Genomic DNA, 22,431 nt, shown 5'->3' on the forward strand with positions numbered 1-22,431 from the left:
ATATGGGGGAGCCAATCTATCCTCACAATAGCTTGCAATGAGTCTTTATGAATCTCCTTTCACAGTGCAAGGGCTGTGATTGCCAGTGAAAGAGCTCATGTAAAAATGCAAGACTAACTGGCCAGAGAGAACAAGCATAGCTGCATACACTGTTGAAATGAGAATCCAGAGATTCTTTAGGACAGCCTCCTCTGTGAATACCAATTAAGCAAGTGAAAAGATCCTCCAGAGAGGCATATTTTTTCCTTATTAATACTTTTTTAGAACCATATGAGAAATTAGAGGTCATAAATGAGACTGACCTTACCCTAAAAAGATTAATACCCAAATAGACAGGAGGATAAAAAGGAAGTATTATTAACTCTGTACTACAGAAGTGAAAAATGCCTGATTCTAAAAGATCCTGACAGCTACAGTCCCAGCTTAAATAGACATAACTTTTTAGATATTCAGCACTTCCAGACCAGTTCTTAAGTGATTTTTTTCTCTCATATCTGAAGTCAAATACTTGAAACTAGTTTCCTGAAGCCCTTATAAATACTTTAATCATTACACCATCCATTTACTCTTTAACGTTTTGCTTTTGGGCTTCTTGAGATAACAGAAATCACTTTTACTTTAAAAACAAAATGCAGAAAGTAAAATCCATTTGTATAATTACTACTCTGATCTCCCCTCCTTCTCCCAGACATAATCCCCCCTAGAAAACTCTCACTTAATGGGCCATTCCAGTAAACTCTTACAGCTTAAAGATTGCTATGTTTAATAGAAGACTGTAAGTGTTGAAATAGCAAAACTTGCAGCAAGATTCCCCGAAAGCTCTGCAAACTAACAAGCTTAATGGATTTTTAATGGTCCCTTTACAGAATTACATAAGGGCAATGGAGGCAGTGGTGGTGGGAGGTTATGCTTGTGCATAATATTAAAAATATTTTGAGTGCTTCACAGCAGCATCAATACCCAACAGGACTATATTCTCATGGAAAGTTACATCAAGGAGTTTTTGACTGAATACAGCAGGCATTGTGCACCTTTACTATAAGTGCAACCAATGCAATGCTCCTGGAGACAACATAGTGCTCTTGTTGCATTGTACATCCCCACATAAATAGATTAAAACACAAAACAGTTGGGGGTGTCACACCCCATGTCCAACAAAATAACTCCAAATCATAGATTTTTGAGCAAATACAGTGTTGAAAGCTGTTGTGAGGTTAAAAAGAAACTATAGAGTGAGAAGTTCTGGGTTCAGAAAACCAGTAGTTACTCTAAAGGACAAGAAACTAAAACCAAGAACTGAGATCAGCTGGAATTTGGAATATTGTCTTTAGGAGAGAAAGACTGGAAGAAAGTTATGGGAGATCAATAGCAGTTTAAAAGACCTTTGTTGTGGAGAAGACAGTAAATTCTGTGCATTTATTACTTCAATATATCATTATCTTGTTTTCCTCTATTCTATTGCTAAAACAATGGCTACATTTTATTCTTGTGGAAATTATGCAAATTGGTTTGTAATCATTTACTTGATTCATAAGTTACACAGAGGTAACTGTGGCCTAATATGGTCCCTTGTGATAATAAGGCCACCTAGATTTAGGCACATTATCACATTGGCAGGCAAATAGAACAGATCTTTCCCTGGTTTGCAGCTCTTGTTTGGTGACTGTTCTAAGCAAAAGCTTTTAATCTGAACACCCACAGAATACCTGCAAAAAGATGATATTTTCATCTCTGTTGCAATGTATTTTTAAAGACATAAAGTGTTGAGTAATATCCCTTTTAAAAAATATATAATTTGCAACCCAGCTTTAATTTTCATTTGCAAAGGAATCACCACAAATCTAATACTTGTCATTATACATAGTGTTCAAATAATTTTGATTCATCAAGTTTAAATCCAGTTTAAAAAAATGCATTATTTTGTGTTTGGACACTCCTTTTTTTTAGACAAGGTACCCCATAATCAAAGCTAACATCAGTCCACTTTTATTTTCCCAAAAGATGCCTGCTATTACTTGGAAAAAATTTCTACTTTGATTCGAATTTTAATTTGAAAACTAGGTAATATTAATTATATCTGCCTACCCATAGGTGGGTGAAATTTGCATTTCGGATATGTTTCCTAAGGAAAAGAGCCTTGGGGAATGTGTTGTTCCATAGAATTGAAGGTGCTGCTCCATCTTGCTGCAGAGGATGAAAAGCAAATACTGCATTCCAGTATTTGCTTTTTCCAGTGTTTCCAGCCAGTCTGATTGACTATATATAAAGCAAGGCTCTGCCAAACTGTGTAGTCAAATCCATCTGTTTGCTGGGAGAAAAATCCTTAACAGTGGAATTTCACACATTTTTCAGACAGCTGCCACTTAGTCTTTGTATCCCTGAACATCAGGAAGGGAAACAATTACCAAGCCCCTGTTTCCAACATAGTAAGTGCTTTTCATCAACACTAACATTATCCTCCTAAAGTTACAGGCATAACAAAGCCAAAGTTCCCTTCTTTGTTTAAGTGGCCTTGATTTCTTTTATTATTACCCCTCCTTCCATCCTCTCCAAGTGTTCTAACTATTGAAACTCAAGTTACCTCATATCATAGTACCAAGTATAAGCTAAAATTCTGTGCTTTCAGAGTGTTAAGTTTAACTAGATTCTATTCTTACTGTCAGAGCTCTGGGTGTCTGGGAGAGAAGACAGACATCTGTGCAATTATACTTTTTGTTCTCTTGAGCAAAATTGCATTCACTATTTTTTGAACGTTGTTACATAGTCATGCTACCAAAGTTATCTCAGTTATGTTAGGCACGCAGTTCTTTTCAATTTGCCAGCCTAAGAGGTCTCAAAGTTCAATTGACTGACTGAGTCATCTACAATATAAGTTCCTCTGTCTGAACATATCACTCTCATCTTACATTAGCTCAGAGCCAGTCAATCCGTCGAACTTGGAACACATTTTCTCTAAAAACAGCCAATGATTTTTGACCAGATGAATCACAGCTCAAGCTTCATAGACTCTATTGACTACATCTTCACTGGATATAGGAAAAATAAAATTCAGTGGGTATTTTTCACTCCCCTTCCTTCCCCCGCCTGGTGTTCTTTTATTGCATGGTAATGAAATCAAGTTGTTATAGCCTCAGTCTTACTTGCACCCATCTACAGATATTTAATTACACAGAGCATCCATTTTGTATCAGACCAAAGGTCCAGCCAGCCCAGAACTTTGTTTTTAGTAGAGATCAGAACTGTATGTCCAAAAAAAATGATAAAAGTGCATGTGATATACCCTCAAAGCATTCTGCTGGAGTTCAGAAATTTTCAACTCAAAGTCCTTCTAAACCATGGCTGATTTATTTGAATTAAAGCACCCTGAGGAATTCCTCCAATGACTTTGTCCAGCTGTGCCTTGAATGTACATAAACTTTTAGCATCTTGTCCACTACATCTCTGCCTTCACTTGAGTCTGCCAGGAATGTCCAACTCTCTCCAGCTTTGTGCTGGAACAGACAGTGAACAACTGATCTACTCTGGGCTGTTTGCATCCTTGCTGACCTCAGTCCCAGATTTCTCTTCATTCCCTCAACTACCTCTTTTTCTGGGCTGAAGACCAAATTTAATTATCATCCAGCTTCCTTAGGCAGCTTTTCAATGCTTTTTAACAACTGTGTTACAATTCTATGAACTGTGTAGAGTCTTTCTATATGATTCTAGAGGATAAAACCACAAGCTGGATTTATAAAGAGACATGGCATTATTTAGAGTCGGTATACATTACCATCACATATTCTTTGTTTTGGTCTCTTTATAATTCTTAATAATTATTCTATTCTTAATAATTACTAGTGCTGAGTTTTGATCATTAAGAAGAGTAGAGATGATATTTCCAAAAGAAACCCTGCTATAACATGAAGATTTCATTCCTGAGTGGTGACGATGAGCTCAGAGTGTCTCATTCCAAATGTAAAGACTAAATTATTTTTCCCATGTACACAACTTTTAAAATTTCTATTTATTAGATTGTGTCTGCAATATTAATGCCCAGATACTAAGTCTTGTTACATCTCTGTACCATTTTTTCATTTTGCTCTCAGCCACATTATTTCTGTCCCTCAAGGATTTACAATCTTGGTTTCTTTACACCAGAACAGCACCTCAGTCATTACAGAGACCTCAAGGCCATTAGTCATTTTTTCTTTGAAACATCATCTATTACAGCCACATCATACCATCAAAAACTCATTTCCCCTTCCTGTGAAACACTGCAGGTTCTCAATACAACCCAAACTACAGTGAAGAAGCTGTGAACAATCCTATGCCATGAGCTGAAGAGAAAGCTTTAGAGAATGCTTAAACATCAAGCTCCATAAACCATGATTGAGTTCAAACACTGTAAACTTCACCTGTTGGAAGAGCAGTGGTTGTAAGGGCTGCTCAGGAGCTAGGATACCCTTGATCCTGCTCTCCCTGTGCCTGATTCAAGCTCATCTGGTGGAGGAAAACCTGCCCTTTTGCCAGCTAAGGAGAGGAATCAGGAGATCCCGAAGAGCTTAATCCTCCCTGATGGCAAATTTACTTTTGAACTACTCATGTGGTAGGTGAAATCAGGTTTGAGAAAGAGCTACAGCTAATGTAATAGAACAAGAAGAGCCAGTGTCTCCTGAAAGGAAGGTTAACAGTGAACTTTGCAAATTCATACTGTTATACTGAATGTACATGCAGAACATGAAAGGCAGTATCATTTTGTTTTTTTACTATTAAGTACACTCATGCTGTCAGTTCTTAAACTCATTAACTCCAGGACATTTAAGTTCTTCCAGTTTTCTTCCTGATCCTACTGAGAGTTTTTTTCTTTTTTATAAATTAACTCATCCTCAATTGCTTTGATCCCCTGAATTCCCAGTCAGTTCATTCCCTGATGAGACTGGAGGCTTAACTTGTTTCCACTTGAAAATGAGTATATATACACACGTATGCACATACAGTGAAACTGTAACTTGTAACTTTTCCAGTTCATTATTTACCCATATATTTAGTTTTCATCTTCCCTTTGGGGAGCAAGTTCCCTAAAGTGCAAAGTTTTAATCATAAGGCTTGTGGCTTTTTGCTCAGTGCCAAAAGCACTGTTTCTAATAACATTTTGGCTCTGCTTGTGTATCCAGAGGTCTACTGCTTTGGGGGAAGGAAAAATGATTGCCTTCCAAAATCACAGCCCAGTGTAACACATATCTTTGTAAACACAGGACAGGAGAGTCTGCCCAGAACACAGCTGCCCTCAGCTTTACCGTGCACAGTGTGAAAATCTGTGCTCCTATTCAACTTAGAATTAATAAATATTTACTTTTTTTGTTGATAGCTTAGATATTTTCTGCTGTAGTTTTATCCCTTCTTGTTTTGAAGAAATAAAACCCGTCCAAACTAATAACACTGCTGGCATCATCCTTGTCCTTGCTGTGCGAACTCTGTCTTCTACTTGCAAACTTTCACAAAGTAGCACAATCTTTTGCAGGTCTTGCATCTTTTCAAAATCTTAGGTGTCTTGCATCTCTGTATGATTTAGTGAGGATTCTGACTTCAAATTCTGCATGACTTTTTCCTTATTTCCTGTCTTTGATTTAATTCTCATTTCTTTTTTCTGCAGTATTTTGGTTTCCCTTGCAGAACATTAGCACCGCTAGAGACTTGTTTGTCCAACATGGAGTCAGTGGTAGTGCATTTTTCTGAGCAAATATCAATTGCTTTGTCAAAAGCCTGTTCTAGAACAGGTTTATCTTTGTGTATACTTTGTCTAATATGTCTTGTCTCTGACCTTTTTTCAAGCCTATTAAATGTATTCCCGACAAAATGAAGAGGCTGCTTTTTCTAGGCTCAGAAAACTCAAAAGATCACCTCAGGCTTTTTTTCCACTCTGACATCATCACTCATGTTTCATTTTCACACAAGTGAAAATGTTTTTAAAACTTATATAATTAGTTCCACAGCTAGTCACCTATGCATGACTAAATTGAAAATTATTTGAAAATGGGACTGCTCCACACTAGGCTATTTTCAGAAATAAAGTTACCATATGGTTGTCATTTTATGTGGTTTTGTGGTGTATATTTGTTGTCATATTTTTTGAACATTCACTTGACATTTAATCATAGAATCATAGAATGGCCTGAGTTGCAGGAGACCTTAAAGACCATCTAGTTCCAAGCCCCCTGCTGTGGCCAGGGACATCTTTCACAAGATCAGGTATCTCAGAACTCCAGTAGACCTGCCATTAAAAACTTTTGGGGATGGGGCCTCCACAACTCCTCTGATACGAAAATTGGAGTTCTTCTATAGTAAAAACTATTTTTGCTGTAATTTCATTTTTGACTTCCCCATTTGTACTGTTTTGGGCCTGAGAAGTTTAGCTCCATCATTCCTTAATTTTCTCATCTCTGTTTTTTTCTGGAGGTGGTGCTGAGTAGAGAAAGGTAAAGGAGATACTGTGCACAGGAGCACCCACCCTTTGCATTTCTCTGAGGTAACAGTCTGGAAAAAGTGAAAATATTCTGGATTATCCTGTGATCCAGTTCCAACAGCTTTTAGAGCTGCCAGAAAGGCTAAGCAGGCTGCAGTGGCACATCCACTAGAACAGCCTCAAAAGGCTCCTGTTTATGAGATTTTCTCCTGTGGTTGCCCTGTTTTCCTTGCTCTTGTTGATTCATCTAGGTGTCTGAACCATTCTGTGTGACCACCCCAACTGCATCACACTCTTCTGTCTTCATCTCTGTCCTCTGGGGGCCAGCCTGGCAATGAGAGAAGTGTGGTTAGAGAGAGCAATCGGGCAAGGCTCCAAGCACAGTGGAACCACACCAGGCCAGAAGAGCTTCCAACAGCCTTTGTGCAACATCACTTGGAGCTAACAAACAAACAACTTGGTCACCTTGGCTTGCCCCTGCTTTCCCTTCTAATGTCTTTTCTCTTAAAAGTCCAGTTTGTGTGCTCTTCAGACTTCAGTTTTCTTCTGACGCCGTACAGTTCCAAGAGAAAACCAAGACACACTGACAAGATCACCATGACACTCACTCCAAATCAGTCACATGGAAGTGTACCACATCATTGTTGTTTTTCTCTGGCAGTGGTATTGTTCTAACAGCCTCTGAGCCAGCCTTGTTCTCTGCATCCTTGTAAGAGAACAAGGCACAAAATATAATGCTGGAAAAGCACTGCTCTGATGAGCTCTGACATAACCTTTTTGTTCTTTTTGTTCCTTTGAACTGAAATAGAAAGATAAGCAGACCCCAGAAAATAATGAGTATGTGTCAGAAACACAAGAAAACCAAAATGCTCCAAAGGGCACCAATACTGATGGTTGTGTGACATACAGATGGGACTGGTGTCCTCTGGAGAGTGCTAGGAGTGCTCAGGAGGGCAGGGGCAAGCTCACATCAGCTGGGGTTTTCTCCACAGTGGGGCAGCTTCCAATAGATGCCTCTGAGAAGCAAAACTCCAGTTTTTTTGCTCAGTGACTGAAGGGAAGTCATGCTCCATCATTGCCTGAATTTCAGGTGGCACTGTGTGGGTAATACCTTAATTCTAAAGATTATGCATCTATAACACTTGCATATTGTTTCTGGATGTTTGAACTTTCATTTGTCAAGTTGGTAGTGCTGTGGTTTCAATGTGCAAAGCTGTCTGGAATTTTGTTATTACAGAAAATAGTTATTGGGTTTTCATGCCAATGTACTTCTCAGAGTAATTCTAGCACAATGCTTTTGCATAAGCTGAGCTTGTTCAGATAGAAACTGAATTCAATATTAACCTCAACTCTAGAAGCGCAACCCATGAAGTTGCCAGCAAAAGAAAAATTACTTTAATATTAGAAATTACTTATATCCAGAATGTTTAACTTCTCATGTTTTCTAGTGTTTTACTATTTTTTTATGTATAGAGCAAGGTCATATTGTCTTTAATATAAAATTCATATCACCGTGTAGTATTAAAAAATTGAGAAAACCAGAAGGGCAATACCCAAGTAATTAATGAGACCATTGGTTTATTTTCCCTTAAGTGGGCACATTTTCTGAAACCCTGAAAAATTTTTTACCCATTCAGCAAAGAGAAAAGTATTGAAATCTCAAAGTTCTTCTAGGATTATATTAAATTTTTTCCATCCCTTTTTAATGCTAAGTGTGACTTGCCTGACCAAGTGTAGATAACTCTACCTAAATTAGTCATACCATCTAATAATCAATACAGACAATTAAGTATTGCCAAGGTAAAATTCATTTTATCCTAAAGGAGATGTCTACATTTGGTCAAATGCATTGTGTCCTAAAAATATTTATGTCTCTCTATAGATCACAGGAGACGCAAACAAACTTGCACAGACATAGCCACCTATACTATACCTTAGCTATATAAAGGCAGCTGCAACAAATTGAAATTCAGGCCTAATTTTTTGGTCTTCACACAGAGCATAAGTCATTAGCTGAGTAAAATGGACTGAAGGACTTTCTTTCAAGGCAAATTCAGGAATCGAATTGTGTTGCTAAATAACTCTGACTCATTATTACAGCTACTTATTTCTCAAAGAGAATGTCCAAAATAAGTAATTCATTAAAATTATTTTATATTTTTTGATTTTTGATTTTTGATTTCAGACCAAGTTCTAAACTTCTTTTGTCCTGTATCAGTAAAATACAGATACTACACTTCAGAAAATAACTCAAAAATTGAGCTCATTATGAAGCAAGAGACTGTTCACCTGAGGCACCAAAAGAGAATTTTCAGTGAGAACCTGTGGATCAGGGTTGTATGATGCAAGACATACATGATAATAGCATCCTGAATGATTTAAGTAACACAATTTGTTTCTTATCTGAACCATGCAGCCCATAGTCAGCAAAAATGTTTATGGGGTTTTTTATGCTCTTTTATCGTGACTATATTACTATTAATGGTTCAAAAGTAGTCACAAAGGAATAAAAAGACGCCCTTATAGCCTTGCTCCACAGATATTCTCTTCAGGCCATTGGAAGAGAATTTATTTGCTATCCTGAATAAATCATTATGTTTCAGAGGCTGCATGGAAGAGAGTTTAAAGAGACATAACTGTTGTAAAAGGCCTTCCCCACCCAGCATCCACAGCTCCCTAGTCAGTGCCAGTCCTGCAAATAATTGACTTGCAAAAACACCAAGCAAGGATGTTCTTCAGCTGTGTTGTGGGATTTACATTCCTAATCCCAGAGGTTTCTAGTTGATTCTGGCAATTATTATTATTTCAGTTGAGCAGTGACTTCTGACAAGGCTGATGGCAAAACTGGTGTTTTGCAATTGAATATTAGTAGCAGCGCAAGTGATTTGCAACTACTACATAGAAGTGAAGGGTTCTGAACTTTGCTGTTTGTGCATGTCTGGAAGACTTCTTGAACAAGCTGCACATTTCTTTGTACATGCAAAAAAATTTTTTGCTAGTAGGGCTGTTGATCTGTGAGGTTCACCAGGAAAATTCCACTCACAAACCAAGCTAGCCTGGCTAAAGACCAGGGAAAAGATAATTGAGGATTGTGGGAGGAGGTAATTTCCTGCACAGAGAAGTCGTTAATAAACACTCAGAAAAATGATATGTTTTTTCCATTTTTTAATTTGTACTTCCTTCTTTTGCATTTTCCTTTCAGAGGAAAAAATCTGACATAGAATTTATGAAGGAAAAAGCTAAAATTTAATATTTTTGTCCTACATCCTATGCCAGCATCTATCACAAAAAAAAATGTGTATGTGATAAAACTCTGGCAAGATATCATAAGTGGGGTATCCATGCCAGTGAATCCATCCAGGAAGCCCATGCAGGAGCAAGAGGAAACCAGGGCTGAGCTGAAATGGAGACTTTGGACCATCAGGAGGGCTTGGGGAAGCCCCATGTGGGTCTGACTGGGGACCCAGTAAGGCCACTTATGTATCTGATCAACAATCAAACATACTTTTTCATTAAACTGTAGTAAGAGCAGTTAATTGATGTGGTTTGGTACTGATACAAGCATTTCTATAATTCAGTTTCCCTATATTTTGGAAATATCTACCTCCTCCAACATTTAGGTTTTTCCACAGGGTGCTCTCGATCTTTCTTCTAGCAGCATTAGTCAGACTTAAAATGGAAGATCTGTCTTCATGGTGAGATAATAAGTGAAACAAAGCAAGGTAGGAATGTCTGAGTGCTTACAGGCAGACAAAGCATTGGCTTTGACCTCTCTGAGACCTCTCTCTGATGTGGTAGACATCTGAGTGCACAGGCAAGATTTCAGCATGCTCCATGAGCCAAACAGGAATACCTGCTAATAAGTAGTCCATTTTCTAAGCAAATGCTGAATGGATGAAATTAAATATGCACATTAATGCTTTCTAAAACTAGAAGTATTTAACGTTCCCAGTGATGCAGAAGAATGCTATAGCCCAAGTAGTCAGAACATTTCTGTATAGACTAATCTATGAGCATAAAAGTAATAATATTTGATGTACCCAGGCTATTCATGTGCTGATTTTGCCTCCCCCCTTCACTACCCATTCTCTTTATAGAGAAACTATGCAAATATTTCTAAATGTTTCAAATATATTATTTAAACTAACTAGAAATGAATGTATCTAAGAGCCCAAATTATGAAGCTCTCAGTTGAGATATAGCTCTCTTTTTGCTTCAAGCTTTGGCAGGAAATAAAAAATCTGAAAGTCCTTGGATTCAAAAATGACCTGACTTTGGCTTTAGAGTCTGCAACTCCCCATCTCCCAACTTTGCTGCTGGATTCTTAGAAGGTGACCCCACTTTCATGGAAAAAAAAAAGTTTGCCATCCAAAGCAGGTGAGGAAGGTCACAGGTTTTACCAGTCTAATAATCAAGCTGAATCATAGACAGACATATTTCCATCAGCAAATTTAATTGGAAGTTCTAATGTATTTCCTCAAATCACTTCCAAATAGGAAAGTGGTTAACTATAGTTTTTATGTATTATATGTAATCTTTATATGTATTTATATTTATATATGTTACATATCTACTCTGTTCTCTTCTATTCTATTTCTTTAGTTTAAAAAATGGTGTAATGGCTGGGAATTAGATTATCTCCTCTATGAGGACAGATTAAGAGAGCTGGGATTGTTGAACCTAGAAGAAAGAAGGCTTAAAAGTATCAAAGCATGTAAATTCCTAAAAGGAAGGTGTTAAGAGGCTAAGCCAGGCTCTTTTCAGTGGTGCCCATTGACAGGAGGACAGTGGACACAAATTTTAACACAGAAGATTCCCTCTGAACAGCAGGAAATATTTTCATCCTCTGGGGGTGACAAAGAAGTAGCAGAGGTTGCCCAAAGAGCTTTCAGAGCTTTTAGTCCTTGGAGGTATCCAAAAGCCTCCAATGTGGACATGGTCCTGGGTATCTGTCTCTGGGTGGCCCTTCTTGAGAAGAGAGGCTGGACCTCCTGACCTCCAGACGTCCCTTCCACACCTGCTCTGGTTCTGTGTTTCTGTATTACCATCAACACCTCATGCAGGTCACATCTATACTTTTTGATTTTTTGAAACTTTCAAACATTTTCAGAGTGGGAAAGGGCAAACAGAACTTCACAAAAAAAAAAAGTTTTTTCTCTTTCCTCTTTACTGAAGGAACAATTATTTTCTGTTGCTCTCCAAAGACTGGGCAAAAAAAAAAATAAGAAAATAAAAGAAAAGGCAACAAAATTATTAAATTATAAAAACCTAAGAAATACTTAAATTAGTAATTATACAAATTTTAAATATTAAAATTAATAGAAATAAATTCATAGTATCTAACAAAAAGAAATTTTTTTGTCTCACTCCCTCAAGAATTAAGGAAATTAGTTTTCATATCACAAACCCAGTAGACTCTGAGAACAACAGATCAGTCAAACCTTTTGCATATTTTACCACAGCTCCCACATGCCCCTCTTGCCAACTTCCTCCCTTTCTCTTAACCCCATTCTCTCTCTTCTAGAAGAAGCAATTCTAATTATTTAGAACATTTCCTCAGAGATTATGTTTTCCAGCCTCTAATAATCCTTGCATGCCTCTTCTGGATTCTGTCCAACTGAACTTCTTGAAATGGGGATAATACCCTAGATGCTTCTTCCCCTAGCACAAGATAGTGAGCAATAATTACCTGGTTGTCTTTCTTCAACATTGCTTTTCCTATATTGCCAAAGGTGATTTGCCCTTTTATCAACAACTTGTTGATGTTGTGTTCAGTTTTCTGTCCACTTTAGCTCCACTGCTTTTTGCAGTGGTGTTGCCTAGTTGGCTAGTCTGTATTTTACCTATGTGTGTAATTGATTTCATAAGATATTGCACATAAGCTTTTTGTTGAATCACATTTTGTCCATTTTGAACCAATTTTCCAGTAGATTGAGATTTTAAATATTAATCCTCTGCTCCACCTAGCTTAAGCCATTCTTACTTTAAAAAATGTCATAACTATAGTGATTTTCATTATATAATTAGTTGATATTTACAAAAAACATTTAGCATATTTCTTCAAGCAGTGGTTAAATATAGAAGTATTTCAGCTAGACTTTGATTTTTTTGTGTTGATATCTTATGCCATAGTACTGAAATTTCTACTCCTGCCAAATGTTCCTCTGGATTGTTTGGAATTCAATGATTTCAAGAACATTAAAACATATTTTATTGATTTAACCTAGAAGCAGTTGTAATCATCTGAAAATCTAAAAATGCAGCATATACTAAAAGGAAAAATGGACATTATATTTATCATATGGTCAAAAATCCAACCTGTGACCCAAGTAATGTTTTATACTCAAATAGAAAAGTTCAAAGGTTCATGGATTGTATGCTCTATGGGTAATAGGAGAATAATATAGCTTTTATTACTAAAACAAATTCTCTGGCTTTCAATGTAGTTAATGGGGAGGATAAGTAGTTCTGAGGGCCTCTAAAAGGTAATCTAGTCTGTCTAGATTAGCTACCTATGTTAAGCATTTGGATCCTATCTTTGTATGATTTTCAATAAGGGAAACTAATTTCATGTCTCTTCCTTTAGAAAATCATGTCTCCACTTACTCTTGTATTGTATTTGGAGAGAACTGAAGTGATAGATCAAACTACACAATGAACATTGCTTGTAAGAAATTGATACAATTCAGAAAAAAATGTGTTTACAAGCAATCTTTTCAAGCAGTGTATGTTGTGGAGAAAGGATTTAAGACTCTCAGGGAGATCCGATATAACATCAACATTGCAACTGGAGCCTGTCCCACCACAGGCAGCCCAGAAACAGAACACAAAAAACACAGAACAAGGCTTCACATATGGATCACACTAATGCATCTAGTTCTCACTCCCAAACTAAAAAATTCCCACCCTTTTATGTAAAGTTACTGATTTGGGATCTACCTACCTTAGTAGTCTGGACACCATGCTTAAATCACACTGTACATGTGTGCTAAAAGTGTAGTAGTGGAAGGATGCATCAATAAATAGTATTTTCTTAACCATGACTTTTAGAATTTGGGAGTCAAAATGAACATTTCTGAGGATAACATTCACTTGAGGTGGGTGAGAAGTACCTGTTATATTGAAAGACAGCACAAGAAAATTATGTCTTCTTGCACTTCTTTTTATCTAGAATGTGAGGCAGGTTAAAGGGCAGGTTAAAATACTTTCTGATATTATTTATTTTGTAATTTTGTTTTAGCTTTTCTAGAAAACTCTATAGAATAACTATTTTGATCCTAGTCATCTAAATCATAGGGATGAAGACCAGAATTGTAACATGGAGCATGATTTTTTTGTTTATTTGTTGTACTGTGTAGATGAGCAGATTGAGCCCTGCAGAGAAGGACTTAGGGGTGTTGGTGGAGGAAAAGCTGGACATGTCAATGTGCAATCACACTCCAGAAAGCCAAACTTGTCCTGGGCTGCATCAAAAGAAGTGTGGCCAGCAGGCTGAGGAATGTAGTTCTCCCCTTCTCTGCATTCATGAGACCCCACCTGCAGAACTGCATCCAGCCCTGGTATCCCCACACAAGAATAATGTGGACCTGCTAGAGACACTCCAGAGCAGGGTTATGAAAATGGTCACAGGGCTGGAGCACTTCTCCTATGGAGTCAGGCTGAGAGACGTGGGCCTAGAGAAGAGAAGGCTTTGGGGAGACCTTTTTGCAACCCTTCAATTCTTAAGAGGGGCTTATAAGAAAGATAGGGACAAACTTTTTAGTAGAGCTCAATGCAATAGGAAAAGGGGTAATGCTTTGTTATGGTTTGGGCCTGGCAAAGCCAGAGCCCCCATAAATACACCTTCTCCCCGGTGTCTGCTGTGAGATGTGACCAGGAATAAGCAAAGCAGGCTCCAAACTTAAACATAAAGAAAATTTTATTAACTAAGCTACACACAAACAATTACTAAACTACACACAAAAGAAGAAAGAAAGAAGAAAAAGAAACACGAGGAAAATGAAAACCTCACAAAAATAAAAACTCTCCCCCTCCTCCCCCCTAAATTCCCAATACAATACATCCTCCAAAATCACCAATTCTAGGTCCAACACCACCCTTTAGATTGCTCAAACTTTCAACTCCTCAAGAGGAGAGGGAGTCCTTCCATGTGTCATGGTGGCCTCTTCCGTCCTTGTTCCGGTGTTCTCCTCACCACCGAACAGGGATCAGGACTGCTTCCAGGGTTGTCTTTTTTTAAGGATGCTTTGTCCAGTTCCAGAAAAACACAGTATCTCACCTTCTCACCTCTGGGACATCCGTCCCCCCCATATTTTATATACCCCCTGGGGCCGAGGGGTACCCACACTGAATCTTCTCTGGCACTGGGACATTTCTCCCCCTGGACTCAGTCTCTGTATCACACGGAAACATGGCTCTGTCCATGGCTACACAAAAGAGTCCAGCATAAAATGCCACTCCATCTTCTCCATTCTTTCAACATCTCTCACTCTCTCTCTCTGGTCCAGACCTCCATCACTCGTTCATTTCTTTTGTCCTCCTCCACTCTTATCACTCGTCTAGGAAGGGTTAATGTTCTGTAAGGCTTTCATTGTCCAAAAAGGGTTAAAAAACTCCTCCAGGCGGCTGGACTCCTGGCTGCACCCCCCCCATCTCCTCAGCTGGGCTGCCTGCTGCCAGCACATATTTACTGAATTTCAAGATAACACAGGCTGCACTCTCTCTCTCTCTCTCTCTCTCTCTCCAAAGGGGGGGGGGGGGGGGGGAATGGCTGCCCGATGTCTCTTGTTGCTCTCCACCCTTCCATCCTCAAGGGCCCCCTCACCCCCCATCTCTGTCCAGGCCCAGGCCTACCACATGGCTGCCCTCCCCCGCCCAGCAGCAGCGGCTGGACAGGGGAGAGCTCCGGCCTGCGTCCCTCGAAGTCCCAAGAGATCCTCCCGGCGCCGAAGCTCTGCTTTTAACCCCTGGGTGTTCTCGGAGGTGTGTCCAAAACCCACTGGCTACACCAGGTGCCAATATCAAAATCCAAGCACCCATTGGTTTGACCACAACATCCCAGAATTCCCACTTCTTCCTGGTCAAACCACCACATGCTTCTAAACTGAAAGGGGGTAGATTTAAAGTAGATATAAAACTATATATAAGGAAGATATTTTTGTTATTATGGTGGAAGAGATTGCTCAGAGATGTGGTGGATTCCCCATCCCTGGAAATATTCAAGGTCAGTCTGGATGGGGCTCTGAGCAGCCTGATCTCATTGAAGATGTTCTTGCTCATTGCAAGGGGTTTGAACTAGATGACCTTTAAAGATCCTTTCCAGCCCAAACAATTTGATGATTCCTTTCCATTTAGGTCCTACAGGGGCATTTTTAGCCCAGAATATTTTGAGCAAAAATAGAAAAACGTAGTCTTTCATACATTCTTCATACGTGGATATTATCTTGTAAAGCACAGAAAAGAAGGGGTCAGAAGCAGAAGTCTGAGCACCATTTAAACACTCAGTTACAGACTGAGTCAGATCCATGTCCCTAAAACATTACTTTCCTGATAATAATCTGAAAGGTGCTGTATAATGGAACATAGCTGAGGTCATTGCTATCCACTTTCAGAGCAGTGTGATTGACACTGGCATTGTAAGCTTTCTTTAATTACAAGATTGCAGTCTCAGAGAACAAGCCCTTACCCTTAGCAAAAGGGAAATATGATTAGTTAATTCCACAGCAGAAACCAGGCTAGGATGCAAGAGAGCATGAAGAAGAACTGGTCTACACAGAGAAAATAAGACATACTGAGAATTAATGTCAGATACATGAGAGAGAAGAAAAAGATGGATGTGGGGTTGAAACTTCAGGCATCCCTACATTAAGCTTACTTTGTCCCTAAATTTTGAAAACTGAAAACCAAATTTGCTGTCTATACAAGTATATTACCACTATACTACAATCTACATTAGGGCTATTGGGCCTTCTGTACACGTTTAATATGAGCAGATAATTCTGCGACTGGACATTTCCATCCAGCATTTTCCAGCCATCCAGGAAAAGTGTCCCCCTTCCCCAGTTGTGGTCATTGGAGCATATTTGATTTGTGTGGTACCGGTTTGCTATATTTTTCCCTAGTGATTAAGGGCAGGGCTGCCCAGCACCTCTCTCAGGAAGCACTAAACACATTCATCTCAAACCTGATTTTTAGTTTTTCCATTCCTTGACCAGTTTTTTCACTCCCCACATGTCTTCTTTTCTCCACTCATGTCACTTCCAAATAATTTTACTTCTTCTCTACAGCATGACAAAACACAAACATTTACCTGCAGACTGAACATTATTTTTCTGTAACATGCTAATATTGAGATGAGCATAAAAACATAAAAAATCTTTTGAAAACTGTTGGTGTTGCTATCTCAAATTTAGCAGAACACACGTTTACCTAGTGTGGAACTGCACCACATTAAAGACTCCTTGAACATGAATGACTTCATGGCACCGGGCAGCAGCCTACAAAGCTGCCCTTTTGGGTCCTGAAAGCCTCAGTACAATTTTACATCTGTGCTAATTAGTTCTGCTTCGCAGAGACCACACAGTTGTCAGCCCCCCACCTAGATCAGTCATCCCTGGGATCACACACTGCATGCACAGAAAGAAGTGTTTCTATACAAAAAAGATGAAGATGTTGTCATGAATGGCAAACCAGAATTAAATCAGATATTTCCTTAAAAATCTTGGAATAAAAGCATCCAGGATGCTTTATTGGGTGAATCCAGCTTTACTGGGTGAAGAAAAACAAGAGAAAAAAAGCCTAAAATTGCCATTTTATTTAGTAGCATGAGTCCCAAATCAAAATTTTGCTTGAAAATTTTAACACATATACATGAATACACAATCTACTAAGACCCTTCAATAAAGTGATTATTCTTAACAGCATTAGTTCTTCTCCTGTTTAGATTAAACAAATTTAAACTGGTATACATTGTTTTGTGTCAAAGTGAAGACAACCTGTTTCTTATATAAACCTAAATAATTGTAGGGATTCAAATGTGGAATCACAAATCAAGTGAAGAATTTTCTCTCTATCCCACAAGTCTAGTGATGTCAGCAGTGTTACTGCTATAGTTGGATCTTCTTTGCATGGGCAAAAGTGGCAAAACTAAGTGAACCCTAGTTTAAAAAGAGATAGGAAAATTGGAAAATGGTTTAAAAATTTGTTGTTGTTGATAAGCAAAAAAAAAAAAAAAAAACAAAAACAAAAACAAAAACAAAAAAACCCCAACCCTTCTAAGCTTGTGTAAGTATAGCTGGAAGTGATTTATTGGCAAGTAAGCTGTGTCTACAAGATCATTAGTTCCAGATGGCATGATACACATTAACTGCATGTAAATGTGTGTGTAGGAACTACTTCATTAGTTATAATGAACCAATCAGAAGGTGTTCTAAAGTAAGTAAATAAATAAAAGTCCACAAGAATGTGACTGTTAATAGCACCCAGAAAGAAATAGTCTGAAAATAAGTGAAGAGAGAGTGAGACACATCTGCCCTTTTCAGTGATGCTCTTGAAAATTAAAATACATATGGTTAGAATTTAGAGAGTTGGAAATAATACTGGAAGATCACTTCTGATACTAGTAGGTCACTTTTGACCTCAAATTCTGTCTGTGACAAAAATTTTAAAGTACTTTATTTGTTGGGTTTATTGGGACTATCAGTCTCCCAGATGACTGAGGGAAGAGAATATAATTGACCATTAATCATTGAAAAAAATTTTTAGTCCTCAGATTTGCACACACAAAAATACCCCGTTCCTAATTGGGAAGGTCTGATTCATGGTTTCTAATCAATAAACACATATGAGAAGAGGTTTGAGAACAAAGGCTCAGCCATAAATATCTGGCAGAAAACACACAGATTTTTATAAAATAAAGAAAGCAGCAGTTTGGGAAAGCAGAAACAGAGGAGACTGAAGAAATAAGAGAGCCAAGGTTTTTTGTAGCTGACGGGGAGTAAAACTGAGCTGGAAACTCAGCTATCACCACTGGTACCAGCAAAGATCTCGGTTTATATGTTTTATCATCCTAATTTTTGCACCAACTACTAAGACTGCTGAGTTGCACAACCTGAGTGTGAAAAATAAATGCACTTTTGTATTTGATGGATATGAGTGAAACATCCCAAACTGGTCAAAATTATCCATTCCTATTCTATAAGGAAAAACTTCTCAAAAGCAACCCAACCCACAGCTTTTTAATTTTGCAGGGCTTAAGGGAGGGAGAATTACAGCGTCTGGCTTGAGAGCTTGTATACCAACTTTGCTCAGCCCAAAGCACATTAAAACAGCTGAGTTATAAACCCCACAGATGGAAAAGGGGGTTGCAGCAGTGATGTTCTTTTAAATGCAGCCAAGTTCCTTGGATACGCCATATAACATAAATTGCTGAAGCACTCAAGTACTTAACTAGTTACAGTATTCAAAATTGGGTTTAATTTGACAATGCTGTAGCTCAGCATTGTTTGCCTTCCAATTATATACATTGATTAGACTTTGAACATAATGAACTCTTGCCTGAAGGGGGTCTGACAACAAAAGCAATATTTTAGGAACTCAGGGCTGTAAGGTTGTAAAGTAAAAACTTTGCTTGAATACAGTCTCAAAGCAGGCTGTTTCAATAAGTTAATATTCAAAAGTCCTGTGGTTAGGAGGTGCAAGCTTTCGTTATAACTCCTGGTTCCATATAAGTAATGCAAATGTTATTTTTATTCTACATGCACATTAAACACATAATCCCCATTCCTGTTCAAACGACCCAGGTAGTAAACACTCTAAATGTATCTTGGGTTAATATGCACAGGATGGAAATGAGGTTGCACTATAGCATACATTACAATAAAAACTAGTGAAGTGTGTAATTACTGTTACTGTGCTGTATGTTACCGTATACATGGCTCAGTGTAGCCACAGCGGTAACCATCTTAGTGTCACTGTCTTAATTATAGCAGTTTTATTGTTATTATTATTGTCAGTCTTTAAGCTTTTACTAAATCCAAAGCTCATATTCAGCAAAGCACAGAAGCATGTGTTTCATCTTAAGCAGGTGTGTAGTCCCACAGAAGGTAGTAGAATTACAAAAACTTCAAAAATACACTTTTTGGAGTGAATGGGATTAGTTACGTCTCTCAAATTAATGATAGGCTCACCAGGGACTGGTATTACCTCCAAAAGAAATATTAATTCAGGGAAGATTTTAAGCCTGATCTTCCTGTTGACTACAGGTGATTTCATTTCCATTGATCCAGTCCCAACAAGTCATCTATAGTCACCATGTCTCCAGTATCTTTTGAGCAAGGCTGGTAAATAAATATGCCTGATGCTGATAATGGGAGAATCCAAATCTGAAGCCCTTTAGGTGTAGCATGCCTCACAGCCTGCCTCTATTGCTTATTTTAGCTATTTCTGCTATATTTATTTTGCTAGTGCTGCTGCCCTTCTCCACATTCCTGACAAATACCATGTATTTGTTGATTCCCAATGTTTTACCCAAATGAAATCAGGTCAATAAATCTCTGGCAAGAGCTGGGGTCGTGATGACAGGATTCATACAGATAAAGCATTAGAACTAAGAATGGATATAAGCACCTGAGACTAAAATTTCAAATACTGGAAACACTTGAGATGCTGTCTAAGTCTAGGGGTTCCTAATGTTCCCAAGTCTTCTGTCTTGAGAATATTATATTCTGTCAGTAAATAGCTGAAAATCAATATGATTCATAGCACATAGTATAGCCATGCAGATATCCTACCATAAAATTCTATCATTTAGATAAAATAATTATTGTTTTATTATTCTGGCAACATATAAAATATCTTCTCATGTTGCAGTAAAAATAATTTTAAAATACAACAATTTTTTCAATTTTTGTTTAGCCTACACATTAGTGTGAGGACACCCTAGGGAGCCCCCCTGCCTGGATGTTTGGTCTGGAATGGACTAGAAAGCACTTCTTAAACACTAATTTGAGTTATAACTAGGACTGATAATGAGAAAGGCAGCCTTTCTTTTGTCCTTTCCCTCACTGTCAACAAACACAAGAAATAAGTGTGATGCCCAGAGGAAATAATTGTTTTTCTCAAAGAACAGTGCCTGAGAGGAATGTCTGCATGTTCTCTAAAGGCTGGGTTTTTGAAGGAAGGACAATAATATCGATCCTACTCTGTGAATGAGTAAGGTGAAATTTTACCTTGGACAGACTAAGTTTTCGACACCCCTTTTTAGCATTTCATACAATCACAGGTTGACTTGGGTTGGAAGGGCCCTAAATTCCAGTCTCACTGTTGTGGACAGAGACATCTTCCACTAGACCAGGTTGCTTAGAGCCCCATCCAACCTGGCCTTGAACATTTCCAGGGATGGGGCATCTACAACTTCTCTGGGCAACTGTTTGGGTGCCTCACCATTCTCACAATATAGAATTTCTTCCTAATATCTAATATAAAGTGGCTGTATTTCAGTTTGAATCCATTCCCACTTGTCCTGTCACTCCAGACCTTTGTAAATAGTCCTTCTTCATCCTTCTGGTAGGCTCCTTCAGGTACTGAAAGGGCAAAAATAGGTCACCCTGAAGTCTTTTCTTTTCCAGACTGAACAATCCTAATTTTGTCAACCTTTTCTCATAGTAGATGTGCTCCATCCTTCTGATCGTCTTGGTGACCCTCCTCTGGACCTGCTCCAACAGCTCCATTTGCTGGGCACCCCAGGGGTGAATGCAGCGCTGCAGGTGGGGTCTCACCAGGGCTGAGCAGAAGGGCAGAATCTCCTCCCTGGCCCTGCTGGCCACAGGGCTTGGATGCATCCCAGGACACATTTGGCCTTCTGGGCTGGGAGTGCTCATGCCTGAGTCATGTCCAGCCTCCCATCCAGCAGCACCCCCAAGTGCCTCTGTGCGGGGCTGCTCTGAATCTGAGACTCTGCTGATACTGGGTGTTGCCCCAATCCGGGTTCAGAACTTGTCCTTGGTCTTGTTGGAACCTCATGAGATTCCCATGGTCCCACTGCTTGAACTTGTTCAGGTCCCTCTGGATGGCATCCTTCAGGTGTGCCAACAGCACCCCTCAGCTTCATGTCATCTGCAAATTTGCTGCACATCTGCACTTGCTCCCTTCATCTGTGTCATTAATGAGAATATTAAATAACACTGGTCCCAGTACAGACCCCTCAGGGGCAGCACTTGTCATTGATGTCCATTGGAACTCTGAGCACTTTACCATCACCTTCTGGATGTGACTGTCCAACCACTGCCTTATCCACTGAACAGTCCACCCATCAAATACATGTCTTTTCAACTGAGAGAGAAGGATGCTGTGGGGGATTGTGCCAAAAGGCTTTACAGAATTCCAGATAAATGACATGTGCAACCCTTGCCTTGTCCACTGACGCAGTCACTCCATCATACCAGGCCATTAAGACAGGCAGGACTTGCCCTTGGTAAAGCTGTGGTGATTGTATTGTATCACCTTCCATTTCATCGTGTGCCTTATCTCATTTTACCCTGATTACCATTAATTTTCCTTCAATTGATGTTATCATCATATAAATGTAATGATTAAGATGAACTTACACCTTCTGTTAACATTTTATACTATTAAGGTACTATCAGTCACTTTAAGTTGTATAACTCCTGGCTCTATTTAATAAACACTGAACCTGCACCCTGTAACTTCAAAGTAGAACACATTTTTTATTATAAATATAATGGTATTGGTATAGTGTCTGTACCAAAATTTGCTGTGTAGGGAATAAAAGCTGGAAATATCAATCACAAGTGCTGTCTTGCAAATGTACCAGAGTAGTCCAGGAAGAGGAGGTGGATTGTGTAAACAGTCTAGGCAGCTACTTTATTTCATTTTGAAGATATTTACTGCATGAATAATGTATAACATTCACAAAAGGAAAGCAGCAATTCAAAACCTCTACTGACTACAAACTGGGCCTATTTTATTGG

This window comes from Melospiza melodia, chromosome 3 (assembly GCF_035770615.1).
Source record: "Melospiza melodia melodia isolate bMelMel2 chromosome 3, bMelMel2.pri, whole genome shotgun sequence".
NCBI lineage: Eukaryota > Metazoa > Chordata > Aves > Passeriformes > Passerellidae > Melospiza > Melospiza melodia.